Below are 19,052 nucleotides of genomic sequence, written 5' to 3'. Positions count from 1 at the left end.
TAAAAACTAATTTTCACCCCATCTTCACGATACATTGTTATTGGAGCCCATGACCTCCAGAGTAAAGTATGTGTGTGGAAGCTGAAGAACCATTAGGAGAATATTCTGTAGCATTAGCAGCTCCCAAGACTGATACTGCCCTTTTAAAAAACACGCCTGCTGAGCTTGGCCAGACATTAGTTACACATCTTTTTCTTATAATTTTGCATCATCACAAATGATCATTGTGGCAGTGCTAGCCACTGAGTATTTCTTTGCCATACTCTAGCAGGAGGGTCAAATGAGCAGATTGTAGAAAGAGGGAAAAGAGACTAAAGTGGCTCTAATTGCCTAATCCAATGCATTGTGACTGCTAAACTCCACAGCAACCTATTCACAAGAAGCAAAAATCACACTGCTGCCCACCGTGGGACCACCTGTATTTCTAATACGCATATGAACTATGGGAATATCACAACTATTGATGCACATATTGAAAAGGGACTCGTGGCATATTCTGTTCAAGTTCTACGTTCCCTGAACAAAAATGTTGCCATGGAAACCCCTACCATAAGGCAGGTGTAGTTCTGCAAAGGACTATGGGCTATGAAATCAGGTTCCCATGGCAACATTTTTGTTCAAAGCCTGATGAATCTTAAATACATGTGCCAATACATATTATTACCCAGCAGGATACACAGGTGGTATTAATAAAGTTCAATATTTGCTCAACTAAAAGTTGTAATCATGGTAAAAATAAATGAATTAAATCCAGTTCCTATGGATAGCTTATATAAACAGAATTTGGAGTTGTAACACCACTCCACATGAATAAGTAAATATATGCAAACTATTAACAAATTACTTTCCTTTGTGAAATTCATAATACAGAGAAATATTTTTATGAAAGTTATGAGATTTTTCAACTTTGTGATATATCTTCAACACATAATTCACTGATAAGATTAAATCACTCAGACTTACCAAAGGAAATTAAGTGCATTCTACTCACCTGTAATAGAACCAATTATTATGGTGACCGAACAGCTAAAAGAAAAAATGTCAGGTTGATTCATCTATATTATGTGATCCCGTGCTAATAAAATGTGCCAGTTGGGATATTTATGATAATTGCTATTTCTTAAGCCTCAAAGCATCCATATAAATATGCCAAGAATCAAATTAAGAAATGCTCTCCTCTTTATCATTTACAAAGAATCCAGAAAAACAATAATCACTCATTGCAATAATATATTTCAGAAGGTATATAAAGAAAATACATTATAAATGGCTAAGATGTTATCACACAGAATTGCCTAAGTAAGTCTTAAAAGGAAAATGTCCTTATGCATTACCATTTCTTAAGCAACACAGAATGCATGTATATAGGGCCAGAGGTCGTCTTGTTTTTCAGTGCCTGGATAGACTAGACATTCAATAACTATCCATTGGGTGAATGAATGAATGAATGAATGAATGAAACACATGGGAAATTTGGATAACAAAACATATTAGATTGCCAACAGTGTCTTTCTCAAAACTATGTGAATAAAAATAGTGAGTCAAAAGACATATTTTTATCATAATTTAAATTCTGATATGTATATCACCTTTTGAGGATTAAAAAAAATCTATCAGTGGCACATGTCTGTAATCACAAAACATGGGAAGGTGACAGAGGAGAAACACAAGTTTGAGACCAGCCTCAACAGTATAACAAGACTTTCAGCAAACTAGCCAAGCCCTGTTTTAAAACAAAAAATAGAAATTAGTATTGATTCCCAAGCCTTTAGCAAGTTCTTTCTTCCTTCCCCCCACCATTTAATCAAGTGGTTAATGATCTAAAATCAAATATTATACCAGATAGGTGAACACATAAAGGAACCCTGTGAACCTAATTTTATAAATAATCCATTTTAAGTGAATTTTGGCCAATTCCTGATTTACTTGTTTTGTGAGATACTTTTCCTATAGTAGGTTGGTTTTTCTTTTTTTTTTTTTTTTTTTTAGTGTCCTGCTCTAAACCTATTTAATATTGAACTCTGATTTTATTTTTAAAAACTTAAATGAAATTTTGGGATTCTTCATGGTTTCCCAAAGATGCTGAAAAACTTAAAGTCTTAGAATTGTGACCACACTTTTCAGACTCATATCATTAGAGTTAGGTTCTTCAGAGCTATCAGTTCATCACAACTTTCCAAAGCAACATGTCAGATATAGCTTAAAGACACAGAATTTAAACACTAGAAAAAAAATTTGGGGTGTCTAGGGTTTTGAGGTACCTAAGTGTTGGAGATGGTCAGCCTTTGTTTGAACACTGAAGAAAGTCATAGGGCTCTGAAGACTCAGTACATGCCTGTTTAAGCATCCTTGCACTGCTGAAAGGCCTGGGCAAAGCCAGGATTCTCTCTTGCTTTTTTCTTAAGCCTCAAAGCATCCATAGACATATTCCAAAAATCAATTAAGAAAAGCTTTCCTCTTTATCATTTACAAATAATCCAGAAAAATAATAATCAGTCATTGCAATAATATATTTCAGAAGGTATATAAAGAAAATACATTACAAAAGGCTAAGATGTTATCACACAGAACTGCCTAAGTTAAGATTTAAAAGGAAAATGTCCCTATGCAGTACCATTTCTTAAGCAACACAGAATGCATGTTTATGGGGCCAGAGGTTGTCTCTTAGCCTAAACTCCTCTGGTACCACATGGAAATCGTAACAACTCTAGATGCAGATGAGTTTCCTTAGCATCAAATGAGATGATGTCCATAAAAGTGCACCATGAAATTGTGCTATTCACCTGTAAATATATAAATGTAAGTTATTGTTGCTCTCATTTAAAGTCCCTAAAAATCAAATAAGCTATGAAAATCACAGTGCTCATCATTGAATTGAGAGAGAGAGAGAGAGAGAGAGAGAGAGAGAGAGAGAGAGTATTTAAAGCTAGCCTTCATCTATTTCTCTATAGCATGGGGTCCAATTCTTCTATGCCTAATTATCTATGTCTAGTATCTTCTAACAGGTAGATATCCAGTCATGAAACTACAAGTCTATTACTGGCAATTCAGCCCTAAGGAGTTATATTATGCTTCGAGATTTTGCACTTTGTTTTATTTTTTAAGACACTAGAGTTAAACTGTAATCGTAGCAAAGAGTTAAGGCAATTTTGATGATTTTTAGTGTGAGGAATCACTTAAAAACTGGGAAAATAATTGGTTCAAAACAAAATTCTATTTTTGAAGAAACAAACAGTTTAAAAGTCCCCTAATGTCTACTGTTGGTCAATGCTTATAGTATTTTTTAGAAATCCTCTAAAGAAACATAGACTCATTTTAAAAAGTAAAAAAGAGATCTAGCATGGTGCATATCTATAATCCCAGTATTCAAAGGCTGAGACAGAGTATTAAGGTTTTGAGACCAGCCTTGGCAACTGAGCAAGACTCAGCAACCTGACTCTTAGCAAGATTCTTAGCAAGAACCTGTTTTATTATTTATTTATTTATTTATTTATTCATTTTTGTGGTACTGGGGGTGGAACCCAGAGGCTTTCTACCTCCAGGCTATGCTCCCAGACCTATTTTTATATTTTATTAGAAACGGGGTCTCACTAAGTTGCTGAGAGCCTCACTAAGTAGCTGAGGCTGGCTTCGAACCTGTGCGATCCTCCTGTCTCAGCCTCCCAAGCGTGGGGATTACAAGCGTGTGCCACCACGCCCAGCTAGAACCTGTTTTTATTTATTTATTTATTTATTTATTTATTTATTTATTTATTTATTTTTTTGGTGGTACTGGGGTTCCTGGAAGCCCTTCTTCCTCCGGGCTACACTCCCAGACCTATTTTATATTTTTGAAACAGGGTCTCTTATGCCAGCACGGCTGGCTTCGAACCTGCGCGATCCTCCTGTCTCTGCCTCCCAAGCGCGGGGATTACAAGCGTGCGCCACCACGCCCGGCTAGAACCTGTTTTAACAAAATAAAATAAAAAGGGCCGGCTGGTGTAACTAAGAGGTAGAATGCCCTTGGGCTAAATCTTTAGTTATATACATACACACCTACATACATACACATACATACACACATACACATACACATACACACATACACATACCCTACAACCTTATTATTTCCATCATCTGAGAGCAAAAAATAACAAAATATAAATAAACCAAACACACAAGTAAATTCACCAACTATTACCTAAAGAATATTCTGACGCCACATGAGTGAATTTTCATTCATTTACTCAAAGACATTTGATGCAATGTTTCTTAAACTTTGGGGCAAGGAGAATCGGAGGCATAATTACTGCTTCTGAAAATCCTAGAAATATAATCTTGCATTATCGGAATGACTCCTTATAACCAAAGTGTCATAGAATTATGGAAAGCTCTCCCAGAACAACTCACTCAATTTGAAACCTCATAAGCTGGCCTACACATAAGAAATTCCAAATGTCTTGCAGTGCTGTGAATACCATCTTCATGATGGCCCTGGATATACCAACTTTATATAATTCATTGACAGGAAAAATAGAAGGAAATGTGCAATTAAGGATTTTCCACATATGGCACTTAAAAAAATGAATGCTCTATTTTGAAGTGCTCTATTAAGTTAATCAACTTATCAAAACAAATGGTGATTTAAATTCATGTTAACTGTTAAAAGGAATAATAACCAACACAATGATGATGATTCACATAATAGTCCATCATATTCAAAATTGTCAAGGGAAAAAATGGAAGCATAGTTTTAAAATGTGTAAGCATTCAAGCAGTTTCAATGAAACATTGCCTGCTACATGAAATTAACATTGTTAGTACCAATTGGATGGATTATATAAATTGGTGTACCTTTAATTCATGTGTGTTTGATTTGGACTTATTGCATAAGAGCTTTGTATTAAGGAGTTCATATTTACCAGGTTTATAGATGGAGGTACAAATCAATAATATTAGAAAACAAGTTTCTGAGTAATACTGAATATGCTCAAAGTTGTTTTTCTTTTTTAACTTTAAAGACCATGTTTCAGCTGGGCGTGGTGGCGCACGCTTGTAATCCCAGTATTTGGGAGGCTGAGACAGGAGGATCTCGGTTCCCAGCCAGCCTCAGCTACTTATTGAGGCCCTTTGCAACTCAGTAAGACCCTGTTTCAAAGGAAAGAATAAAAAATAGGGCTGGGGGTGTCGCTCAGAGGTAGAATGCCCAGTATCGCAAAAATAAAATAAAAAGCATGTTTCTATTACTTCCTTTGAAAAAAAAAAAACCTAGACATTATGCTAGGCCCTAGGAAGACAAAGACGTAAAACCTTTGTAAAGATTTCTAGAGGATCATGCAGTGTAAGGATGGAGGAAGAAACATTTATGCAAAATTTAATGTGTGTAAAAGAAAATCAGACTCTCTAAGAGAAAGGGACTAAAATCTACTCTTTTCAGTTTTGTAGAAACCAAATGAACAAAAGATAACGCCCTTTAAAAAAAACACACACACTATTAACAAGTACACTGCAGGGTAACTTTCCCAATCATCTTCTGTTTTACTAGGAGACTAAAGTGAAAATTGCAATCTGTCTGCTGTAGAACACACCAGAGCATGATCTCAAACTGATTACAGACTTGTAGAATTGTATCAGCATCGATTTATAAGGCAGAATCCCGCAGCATGTCAGCGTGGTGCTGCTTTTTAAACGCTGCACTTGGCTTCTGCATTTGATTCCGGGGCAATCCCATGAGGGTTTTTGCAGGTCGTCTTTATGGCAATCAGACTGACACTTGGAACCTTCAGAGAATTCTGAAAAACCATGCGAGGGGTGCTTGTAGGACACTGGGACTGTTCACTGAGCCAAAGAGCAATGAAGGGTATGAAATCATCTAAGGACTGCTTGCATAGCCGAATTTTAGTTTGAATCTTACAAAGATAGCTCCTCAAACCAAGAGTAACTTTATATAACAGCAATAGGAAATGGCTTTGTATTAACTCTTGCATTCCAAGGAACAGATAAAAAAAAAATCAGCATCTTTACATCAAAGTAAAATAAGTTTTCTAGAAACAAAATGGTATGATTAAGTCATTCTATTTTGCTTTTGTTGCTTGGAAGATATTTGGGTTCATTCATTCATTTATTCATTCATTCATAAAACACATTATTTATGGAGCTCCTAGCATTTGCCACGGACTATAATTTATCCACTCAACATGAAAAGTATGCATTAGCTAATAACTCTAACTTTATTAAAACAACACATTAAAGAAAAGGAAAGTCCTAAAATCCACACGAGATACCAAGATCTCATGTTTGCTTTCTGAGTAAATCAGTTAAAAGATGCACAAGTGTCAGCAGATTTTAGTTTAACAAAAGCAGTGACTGAGGCAGCCATGAAGCGAAGCTATTATGAAGCGTCCCAGTTTTAGGGGAGACGCTCAGGAAATACTTTTCCCCTCTGCCCTTTCCTTCCGGCTAAGTGACAGTACTCCCCGCACAGCCCACGGCCGGGCTGCTCAGAAGCCGCACGAACATCATTCAAGAGCAAATACTCTGTCGCCCAACTTGATTACATGGAAATTGGTTTTGTACAATAGCAGCCTTTTTGTTCTGACTACTATGGACTCCCACGGTGTAACTTTCTTTACAGAGTTAATAGACTGGAGGTGGATTCTGAATTTCACACACATACACAAAAGCCTCATTACCATTTGCATTTGCATGGCTAACAAAAATTAGCAGGGCTACCTCAAATCATTACAACCCCGAAATGAAATTGAACCGAGGTGAGGAAGCCTATTTCTCAAAGCCCATTTAGTGCGGATTAAAGTTCATTATAACAGGATATTCCAACCCATAAAGAATAATTGTGCTTTCTTCTCTCAGATGTTCAGAAGAGTAGATGTGATCATTGTTTAATTTTAAAGTTCTTATAAAACATTTGGACATTGGGATGCTACTATGTCAAACAGGCATTTCTAATACACACACACACACACACACACACACACACACACACACACAGTCTTGAAGCACTGATTCTAATTTGAATTGGAACAGAAATACTTTTCAGGCAGGAGGATGAGAAATAATGAATGTAAAGGAAGAAACACAAAGAAGCTATGTGTGCTGTTAGGATTTGGATATAGAAGGTCCCCTGGAAGAGCTCATGTATCTCAATGCAAAATGTTAGGCATGAAAAAATTAATCATGAGTGTTCTAATCTAACTGGTGGATGAATTCATTAATGGCCACTGGGGAGTGGACTTGGGGATTATATGCCTCCCCTGCACATGTTCTCTCTCCTCCTCCTCCTTCTCCTCCTCCTCCTTCTTCTTCCTCCTCCTCCTCCTTCTTCTTCCTCCTCCTCCTCCTTCCTCCTCCTCCTCCTCCTCCTCCTCCTCCTCCTCCTCCTCCTCCTTCTTCTTCTTCTTCTTCTTCTTCTTCTTCTTCTTCCTCCTCCTCCTCCTCCTCCTCCTCCTCCTCCTCCTCCTTCTTCTTTCTTCTTCTTCTTCTTCTTCTTCTTCTTCTTCTTCTTCTTCTTCCTCCTCCTCCTCCTCCTCCTCCTCCTCCTCCTTCTTTCTTCTTCTTCTTCTTCTTCTTCTTCTTCTTCTTCTTCTTCTTCCTTCTTCTTCTTCTTCTTCTTCTTCTTCTTCTTCTTCTTCTTCTTCTTCTTCTTCTTCTTCCTCTCTCTCTCTCTCTCTCTCTCTCTCTCTCTCTGTCTTTCTTTCTTTCTTTCTCTCCTCCTACTAAGCTCCACAGAGGTGACCCAGCCTAACATGTACTGATGGATTGAAAGCTCTAAAAATTCCAGAACTTCTAGCAAATAAGCCTTCATTCCTCAAAGTTGTGGTTGTCCGGTATTTGGAGTCATAGCTGTGACAATGCTGAAGAAAGCATGTATCTAATTTCTTTTTCTTTTTCTAAAGAAAGTGTGTATCTAATTTCTTTCTTTTCTTTCTTTTTTTTTTTTTTTTTTTTGGTGCTAGAGCATAAGCCCAGGGGCACTCTACCTCTTAGCTACACTCCCAGTACTTTTCATTTTTTATTTCAAAACAAGGTCTCACTAAGTTGCTGAGGGCTGGCCTTGAACCGGAAATTCTTCTGTCCCAGGCTCCCAAGTACTAGAATTACAGATGTATGCCATCATGCCCAGCTAGCATTTACTGAATTTCTGGAATGGAAAGTATCAAAGACATGCTTACATACAAGTGGATTCTGAGACCACTTCCAGCCCCTTCATCTCACATCCCACAGGCTGCTGCCTGTCTCTCTCCTACACTCATGTTCTTATCCCCTAGATGCCTTTGTTCCCCCTTCTCCCCTCACCCAGGCGCCAGGATGTGCAATGTTAAGAGAGAGGGGGAGAAATCGCACCATGCCCATGGAGCCGTGGAGAGGGGTACAGCTGTGGGCGTCCCGCCTCTTCTTAGCTGCCTCTGGGTTTCAGACCCTCTCCTCGCCCACTCTTCAACCTCTTTAAGCCTGATCTCTCCTCTGTCTTGGGCCTGGGCCACCAGACACAGGTCTGAGGAGTCTCTCCAGGAGGCAGAACTGATATGCTGCAGCTCCGCACCTGCTGCCCATGCTGGGAAGGACTCGGCTGGCACTGGTGACTACGAACTTGTCTCCTCCTGTTAGGAGGCTCCTCCACATTCCTGTCTTATGCCCTTTGTTAAAACACATCTGGGATTTGTAAGTTCATTTTCTTTTGCCCAATCCCTCTGGTTTTGACTGTATGGTTTGTTGTGAATGGCAAGAAAAGAAAGTACTGAGGAGCCAGCTAAAAGCAAGTGAATCTGACCTTTAAATGTCTGGAGATAGCAAATTGGCCATGGAGGGTGGAAGAGTCACAAGGGGGTAACTGACCTGCTGCTCTAAACCAAGATTCTGAATTATAACCAAGTCCCTGGCTTCATCTGTGATAGGACATCTTGCTGTCTCTCCCTAGGCCAGGGACAGGGCCAGCCCCCAGTGATCTGTCCTGGGTACTGAACGGGCACAGGGACCTTTAGCAACAAACTCACGGACTCTTCTTCAGTTTCTTATATCTGGGAAGGAAAGAATGTGAAATGGTTGGAGGAATGATACCTGTGGACATTTCCAAGCCCAGCCATTGGCTTTTGATCTGGTTGACACACGGTTCTCCATGAGAAGTGTGCACGGGGGTCTCTAGTCCTGCGCACCACGATTGCTTCTTATAATTGTAGCAGTGACCACACGTGTTACACATAGCTAAGTTTTGACTCCTGTGTGTGCCTGTGTGTGTGCCTATGAAACCACCATCCAGTGAGCATGTGAACTCTCCCCAAAAGTTTCCTCATGCCCCTTTGCCTGGTGCATTACAATGCTGAACAATATTTTAATGAAAGAAAAAATACCAGCTTTACCTGACACTGCAAGTTCCTTGAGGAAGACCTCAGGTTTCTGATGGTCCCAGGCTCAAAGTGATTTACCCTATCCCATTCAAAAGCGTGTGTGTGTGTGTGTGTGTGTGTGTGTGTGTGTGTGTGTACATACATATGTGCAGTGTTGTGATATACCTTCATGGTTATACACTAGAAGTAGTTCTTTTCTTTCCTTTTTTTTTCCAGTACTGACTATGGAATCCAGGGGCTTTCTACTTCCGGGCTACACTCCCAGACCTATTTTTATATTTTATCTGAAATCAGGATCTCACTAAGTTGCTGAGAGCCTTCTTAAGTAGCTGAGTCTGGCTCCAACCTGCACGATCCTCCTATTTCAGCCTCCCAAGTACTGAGATTACAAGTGTATGCCACCATACCCATTTTTAGTTGTTTCTTTAAAATTCTAAGCAACTCTTTTAACTAAATTAAATTTGGGGAAAGATTTCTTTTCACTGAAATGTATATTCTTTTTTACTATATGGAACTAACCTTTCTGGCACATTCTAGTTACAAGCTTAGAAACATTATTATTAGAACTAACTCGCTGCTCAGATTATTAAATAAATGAGTCACCTACTTGAGGCTGGAAGGACACAAACAGGATCCAAACAATTAGCTCCTGTCGCTCTTGCTGTGTGAAAATTGAAAGGTAACACTCCCGCCAGGGGTGCGGGGCCCAGCAGACTCAGAGAGTGGATGCTGCTACCCACGCAGTTCCTGGACTCCATGTACTAGCCAGGCTCCCTGGGGGACTGTCATCATTCAAACCCTCCACAAACCACTGTTTTCTATGGAGCATCATTTTGTGAATCATACAACTATGATTTAGTAGAAAGAAGTCTCTGTCTTACTATACTGCTAAGAGGAAATTTTTCCTCCTGCATAACAGATAACATGACCTTAGCTGCTAGATAAGACTGTTTGTTGAGTAAAAGACACTGTGGTGTATGTCAGAGGCCATTAATTCTAAGAAGAAACAGCTTCCCTTGCTACATAGCAGTAAGAAGACGTAATCAACCAATCAATCAATCTAACCAATATTTGCTGAGATCAGATAGAGCCACTTCACTTCACTATAGTATGATCAAATTAGTGTGTGTGTGTGTGTGTGTGTGTGTGTGTGTGTGTGTTTGTGTGTAACTGGGAATTGAACCTAGGCGTGCATTCTACTTCCAAGTTACAACCCAGCCCTAGCTTTTATTCTTTTTATAATTTTTTATTGGTGCATTGTATTTGTACATCATAATGGGATAAAAAACTTGTGTAGACATACATGCACGCATCACCCAGTTAGCCACTACCCAATCCCCACCCAATTCCCTCCCCATCCCTCCTTCTCATGCTTGGCTTAGTGGTTGACATGGATATGTTTAAGAACATCATGTGCTTTAGAGAGTTTCCTTCCTCCCCCTCCCATCCCCTCAGTTATTTGCTCCTCTATAGGATCTCCTTTTTCACCTAGAGTTCCTCCTATGACCCATTTCTCCTTAGCTTTCACATAATAGGGAAAGCATCCAATTTCTTATTTTTTGTAACTGATTTCTCTCGCTTAGCATAATGTCCTCCAGTTCTACCCATTTCCCTGAAAATTATGTAATTGTGTTATTTTTATGGCTGAGTAAAATTCCATTGTATACATATCCCACAGTTTTGTAATCAATTCATCTGTTGATAGATATCTTGGTGTTTGCAAAACTGGTTAACCATATGCAGAAAAATAAAAATAATTCCCACTTTCTCACCCTGCACAAGAGTCAATTCAAGATGGATCAAAGACTTGGAAATTAGACCAGAGACCTTGAGGCTCCTTGAAGAGGGCATAGGTCCAACACTGCAACACATAGGCACAGATAAACACATTCTCAACAAGACCCCAAAGGCACAACAAACTAAAAGGCAAATCAATTACGTGGGATTGCATGAAACTGAAGAGCTTCTTTTCAGCAAAGGAAACTGTCAAGAACCTCATTTGAGAGCCAACAGAATGGGAGAAAATTTTTGCCACCTACTCCTCAGATAGAGGACTAATATCTAGAATATACAGAGAACTCAAGAAACTCAAGACTAGTTTTTATTCTTTATTTTGAAACAAGGTCTTACTGTTGCAGAGGGCCTCACTAAGTAGCTGAGGATGTCCTGGAACCTGTGGTCCTCCTGTCTCAGCCTCCCAAGAACTGGGATTACAAGCTTGCACCACCATACCTGGTGCAATTGTTATATTTACAAATAATTTTCTTGAGCCCACATAAATTATTTGCTATTATTGGGAAACTCATACTTCACATCTTGGCCTTAGCATACAACAGGTCCACTTCTCCTTGCTGAGTGAATAAACAGTCAATACTCCATCATCTTCCCTGCAGAGATGGGAGGTGCAGCTGGTAGGTGCAGCTGGTTATAGAAGACCGCCTTCTAGGGCTGGTTAATGGTTTCCCTACTGTCTGTCCTCTTCTGAGAGATGGTTGTGTTTAATTTGCTAGCTTCCAAGTTTATTCCAAAGTTCAAAGTTGTTACTTTAGGAACAACAAGAACAACCAAAGATAAACACCTTATTTTCCATTTACAAAACAAATATACTTTCGCCAGGCGAGGTGGCGCACGCTTGTAATCCCCACGCTTGGGAGGCAGAGACAGGAGGATTACGCAGGTTCGAAGTCAGCTGTTCTGGCTTAAGAGACCCTGTTTCCAAATAAAAAAAAGCATAAAAAGCCGGGCGTGGTGGCGCACGCTTGTAATCCCCGCGCTTGGGAAGCAGAGACAGGAGGATCGCGCAGGTTCGAAGCCAGCCGCGCGCGCTGGCTTAGGAGACCCTGTTTCCAAATAAAAATGTAAAAATAGGTCTGGGAGTGTAGCCCGGAGGTAGAAGGGCTTCCAGGAACCCCAGTACCACCAAAATAAATAAATAAATAAATAAATAAGCATAAAAATAGGTTTGGGAGTGTAGCCCGGAGGTAGAAGGGCTTCCAGAACCCCAGTACCACACATACACACACACACACACACACACACACACACACACACAAATATATACTTTCATTGTATACAGTTATGCAAAAGTCAGATACATGTCTGTAATCCCAGTACTTAGGAGGCTGAGACAAGAGGATCACGGTTCACAGCCAACCTCAGCAACTTAGTGAGACCCTGTTTCAAAATAAATAATAAAATAGGGCTGGGTTGTAGCTCACAGGTAGAATGTCTCTGAGTTCAATCTTTGATGATGATGATGATGATGATGATGATGATGATAATGTCTTTTGTAATACTTTTTTTCCAAAATCACCATCACTGATTTTTGACTACTTTCTTACCTTTTGAATGTGATACTATATAGGTACTCGATATATACTTAAAATTTTGTACTCAATATATGTTCTGTTTACATTTAATATTAACATTACTTTTCAGAAATACATATTACTGTGTATATTTGAGATTTATAAAGTGATGTCACTATATAGAGAGGTAGATAAATCGACATGAAAATGGTGAGTATAGTGAAGCAAATTCATATCATCATCTCACATTGTCACTTTTTCGGTGACAAAAGCTTGAGCAAATAAACTTACCTAACAAAAATTCCTAATACAATTTTATTAACTCTCTTCCTCACGTTGTACACTAGATCTCTACACTTGTTCTTTCTACAATTCTGCTACTTAATGTCCTTGGACCTACATCTCACCATTTTCCACCTCCCACATCCCTGGAAAATACTTTTATTTATTATATCTACAGATTTCACCTCTCTTTAAAAAATTCATATATATGTAAAATTGTATAATAATTTTCTTTCTGTGTCTGGCTTATTTCACACATATACAAGTACTTGTATTTTTTATAGAGAAGTTTAATCAATATATTGATCCAGTCGTTCGTTCCTCTCTCTAATACTTTTTTTATTAGCATAGTCCCGTCAACAAGAGGAGCATTCTAAGCTTGTTTCATTTGTAGCATGTTCACCTCAAAGCCACCATCAAAGTCTACTAACTTTTTTTATCATATTTTTGGAATGGAATAGAAGCCAGATTAAATACTCAGGTGAAACTTCTATTGGGGGACAAAGTATGATGCCGACCCAGGGCATCCAGCCTCTGCCTGGCTCCTGGAGGGCCTCAACCCACCAGGATGGCTACAGCACCACAGCAACAATTGATATCTTCAGTAAATACCAAAAACCAAAGCCCTGGTCCCTAACAGACACAGAGCATGAGGAAGGAACAGGTGGCTTAGGAAAGCTCCAAAGTGCTCTGTGGAAAGATCTGGTTATTAAGCAAACAAACATTAGAGCAGGTCCTGCTCTACCCACACCCTTGGAAGCCTCCCTTGCCCTGAAACCCAGGCCTTTCTAGAATTGTTTACCTGCCCCATCTGCCTCAGACATCACCTGCTGTGCAAAGCCCTCCTGATTCACTACTGCCACTTCAGGTAGAATGAACACTCCCTCCCTGGGGCCCCCACAACCCCCTGCAGACCTTAGAGTCACAGATTGACCTGGTCCCTTTTCTTTTCAACGAGAGCGCCCCCTCGAGGTCATAATGGAGCTGAACATTCCTATGGCTGATGTCTTCACCTTCACAATGTCAGATGCATTCCATTACTCCCTTGTTTTTAATGACGGTGGTGTATATGAACCTACTGTGCTGCCAGACCTATAAAAGCATAGCACGTACAGTCATGCACAGTGCGGAGTACTTGATAAGGACCATAAATCACTGCTGCCGATTTATGTATTTACTGTGCCATACGTTTTAAAAATTTAGTGGTGAGTTGTAATTGTACATGATAGTGGGATTCATAGTGATAGATCCCATATGCCCAAAGACTGACTTGTTCCATACATCCCTTTTCTTTCCCTTCCTCCTCTCCTGTCCCCCTTCCACTCGTCTACTGGTCTCTGCTCATTTTCGTGAGGTTCCTTTTCTTTCTTTTTTTCTTTCTGCCTTCCACATATGAGAGCAAGTGTGCAGCCCTTGATTTTCTGAGTCTAGCTGATCTCACTTAGCATAATGTTTTCCAGTTCCATCCATTTACCAGCAAATGACATCATTTTGTTTTTCTGTATGGATGAATAATACTCTATTTAGATATACATACCACGTTCTCTTTATCTGGTCATCTACTGACAGACATCTAGGTTGCTTCTATAATTTGGTTGTTCTAAATTGTGTGGCTATAAACACATGTATACATGTATCATTGTATCCAAACCTTAATTCTCTTGGAAATACTCCTAGGAGTTGGATAGCTGGGATGTATCCAGTCTCATTGCATCTTTTGAGGAACTCCACAGTGGTCTCACAGTGGCTGGACTAATTTCCAATCCCACCAACAGTTCCTTCCCCCCCTACCCCATTCTCACCAGCATCTATTATTGTATCTTTGTTTTCAGTACTGGGGATTAATCCCAGAGGCATTCTTCTTCTGAACTACACGCCCAGCCCTATTTTATTCTTATTTTGAAACAGGGTCTCGCTAGGTGGTTGAGAGTCTCATTGCTTGCTGAGGCTGTCCTGGAGCCTGCAGTTCTCCTGTCTCAGCCTCCCACTTGAGAGGATACAGATGTGTGCCCGAATGCCCAGTGTGTTTGTACTCTCAATTATCACCATTTTAACTGGAGGGAGATGACATCTCAGTGTAGTTTTGATTTACATTTCCCTGGCTGCCAAGAATGTCAAACATGTTCTCATGTACTTATTGGCCATTTGCAATTTTGTTCCATACTTTTAATGGATATTTTAGGAGGTACTTCTACTTATAAAGAACAAAGTGTCCTGGAAAACAGCTGCTACATCGTGCCGGTGGCAGCCTCATAGGCCACATCACAGCCTTGTCACATGATAGCATCAAGAGGACACAACAGGGAACTGACCTTCATCATCTAGGTTTTTGAAAGTCCATTCTATGATGTTGCCACATGGATAAAATCGCTTAGCAACACTTACCAGAGTGAGTCATCAAGGGACACAACTATACTTGCTGTCTTTGTGATAACTGTGACACCTGGATACACCTATTAGGATTTATGCATTTCTCTCATGCTTCAACAATAGAGTCTCTAAAGGTCTATATGATCACAGTTACTTTCCTGTGCCTACTATACAGTATGGTGTTTAGCGCACAGTAGGTGCAATTCATGTTTGTTGAGTGACTGTCTGAGTGAGAGCAGAAAGCCCAAGCATGGATGGGACTTGGACAGACGGAGGTGGGAGGGCACTGCACCCCCACTGCAGGGCAGTTTCACTGAGTGCTGAGAATGGTCACTGTCACAGCCCTTGGCTGGAGGTCTTGCCTCACTGTGGATCTAGCCACTTTACTACAAATCTCTTAGTGCACTAACTCAGTCACCCATCTGGCCTACTGGATGGGTACCCAGCTGCTGAAGGGCCTGGGGATGAAACCTAGGGCCTCCCCAATAGTAGGCAGGTATTCTGTCACCCAGCCACACCTCCAGCCCAGACCTTGCTCTTTCCACAAATTTCCCCTCACTTCCCTTCAAACACTCAAATTTGGGGAAAAATAGTTAAGTCTTCTTTTCCTTGCCAACTTACATCTCCCTCTGGCCTGATCAGGGCTAACTATTGATACTTTCAGAGCAAGGTTTACCAGGAATAAAAGAGGCCAGAGGAAATTTGCATGGCAAAGGTACACAAATCACTTTAGGCATGCAAATTATTGTTTTTAGAAGAATAAAAGGCTGTAAATATTTTGAGAAGTGGGCCCCTAGTGCCTCTTAAGTATTCTAAACTACACCGTGTGCTTCATAATTATGTAATATATAGAATACCAGCTGCTTTGAATGGGGCTCGGGAGGCTTGGATGACATCGGAAAGCTCTCCTCCCCGGTGACAGCCATAATCAAGCCCGGGCACCGTAAAGCCAGCTCCAACTTACAGTGAGTTGCCGGGTTTATTAACATGCTTTAAAACAGATGTTGAGTCTGTGTGGTGTGGCTACAGAGGGACGTATTTTGGCCCCAAAAAATGGAGTCTTGCAAAGTTGTATACCTGTGATGCGAATTCATATTTGTCATCTCATTAACATCTGTCTAAAGGGATGCATAGATTGCAATCGAGTCTGTGCAGATGCACTTATATATTACATGGTTAAATATTTATACTTTTGCATTCAAATACACACATACATTTAGTTAAAAGACAAAACCCTGGATGTTTCCTTCAACTATGACAAAGAATTGAGGCATCTTTGAACTTCTAGAGGGAAAAATAAAATAAAATAAAAAGCCTTCCACTGTTTTTTGCTGGAATTTTTGCCTGACAGGCCTGCTTTTTCAGTACTTGGGAAGTTAAGAGAGAGGACTGCAGGTTCGAGAGCAGCCTCAGCACCTTAGCTAGGAGCCTCACAGAAACTTAATGATACTATGTCTTAGAACAAAACAAAACAAAATTTTTAAAGGGGGAGGTAGTATAGCTCAGAGGTATAACACCTCTGGGTTCAATCCCCAGGAACACACACACACACACACACACACACACACACACACACACATACACACACATGAAAATGATCTAATCTTGAAAGTCCCCCTCCCAGATGAATGCACCCTGAACAGCTGACGTGCATGAAGACTTTTTCACTAAAGAGTGGAGAAGAGTCCACACAGGGTGCACACTTGACTTCTCTTTCTAGAATTTTGCACATGGCTGAGCCCAACTTCACAATGGTAATTTAACAGAATTATTTAAAGATGAGAGAAAGGCTCCTTAGCCTTTACAATTGCAACTTAGACTCAGATTCCGAGTCCCCTGAGAAGGCTCTAGGACTCTGTTTGGAGAGTCACTTCTGCAATCTCTCCCAGAAAACTGCAAAGGGGTGGCCTACCCCAAAGCAGCAGTGGGAGAAAGCCCACTGTTACTTTATTCCAGAAACTCAAGAAAGCAAGTCCCTCGGAGCTTCCTCTGGCTAACGCCGCCTCAAGACACGGGCGCTGACTGTATTCTGAGCCAGCTGTTTACTTTTCTGGGTGACGTGGAGCAAGTTCCTTCAACTTTCTGTGCCGCCATTTTCCCATCAAAGGGCAGCAGTGCTCACTTTTAAGACAGATCTGCTGGGAAAGCACTTGTATTTCAGAAGAGAGACACACACACACGTACACACGCACATACACACTCATGCATGCACACACGCATGCACCTCCATAGAAAGACTTTACTATAATCTGGTAATTTGGTAGTCACAAAACCATTTCTGCAATGGACCAGTCTGTATGTCTACACCTAAACTCTTTGTAATTTCAAGTCCAGTAAACTCAAGCTGAACAAATATCCTTAAAAGGCTGTGACTGATACTTTGAATAAGACAACCATTTGTAGAAAGTTACCGGCAACACGGAGAACCCCAAACCAAAACCCTTTTCATGGCTCTGCTCTGGTAAATTTCTACCTCTCCTCCCTATTCACCTGTTTCTGAGCTAAGGGCCATGCCCTGACTTTAATGCAAGCCCAAAAAATGTGACAAGGTCAAGTGTATTGCAAAAAAGCAGATAAGGTGTGCTCCTCTACTGACTCCTCGAGGCTACGCCTGGAGTTCTAATCACCAGTGACTTTCAGTGGTGCCCATGGGCTGGCGGTGTTTCCAAATGATCTTTGTGATTCTGCCATTGTCAATTGCCTGCAGTGTGAAGACAATCACAGTAATATGTAATGAGAAGCCAATATTGACAGAGAAACAAAGAAAAGATCGCTTGAAATGTTTCATAGTTGAATTTCCTAGAATTCTTTTGGCTGTTCTGTATATATTTGTATATAATTAAATATATTGTAATATTTTAATGCTTCCTCCTTTCTAGACCTTTCCTCCAAGGATCTTGCTATTCGTTCAACAGATACTTAGCTAATGCCTGTGGTGAGCCAGGCAAGGCCCTAGGGCTACTTCATGGAGACCCTTCATGAAACCATTATCTGTTCCAGGATAGCAACCTGAATCTCATGGGCTGTACCATCTGAAGATATATATGTTTTCTTGTATTTAGACAGGGTTTTTTATTTTTAAAAAATTGAGCCAAGTGGTTTTAAACACAGAAATTTCACATTTAAAAAACTCGGTTGTTTATTTTGCTACATCAAAATGGCTGGCACTATTGGACTCATATTTCCACATAGCAGCCATCAATTAGGGCTGAATAGTGCATGGGCTCTCCTGCTCAGCATTTTATTTCCCTCTCCTGCACACATACCACACTCGGACATACACACAGGCACACTCTCACACACTCATGCATATGCCCTAAGCCACCCAAGATTGGATTTTTTTTAATCGACCAACACATTACATGGAACCACTGCATCCCTTTTCCATAGTCCATTTCTTACTTACCAAAGCATTTCCTACTCTGTCACAGAACAGAACATTTTCTTTCAAAGAAAAATATCCTGTCAAATTCCCTGACTAGCCCATATGGTCCTCCTCAGCCTCAATGAAATATCCGAATCCCTGAACCAGCACTGCTTTCCAGAGTAGCCATCTGTCTTGGGCTCTCTGACATTCCTTTGGTTCTCACCCCACCTCCCTCTACCCTGCTCAGTCTCTCAGCCATCCTTGCTCCTTGCTCTACTCTCTTCTCTCCATGGAAACAACATCCTTCATCCTTTGTCTACTTCCGACTTCCACATTAGACTAAATACTTTCTGCATTTCTACCCCCAGCTCAGATTTCTGTTCT

The sequence above is a fragment of the Muscardinus avellanarius genome (assembly GCF_963383645.1).
Source record: "Muscardinus avellanarius genome assembly, chromosome: 8".
NCBI classification, from domain to species: domain Eukaryota; kingdom Metazoa; phylum Chordata; class Mammalia; order Rodentia; family Gliridae; genus Muscardinus; species Muscardinus avellanarius.
Note: the sequence above shows the minus strand (reverse complement) of the source record.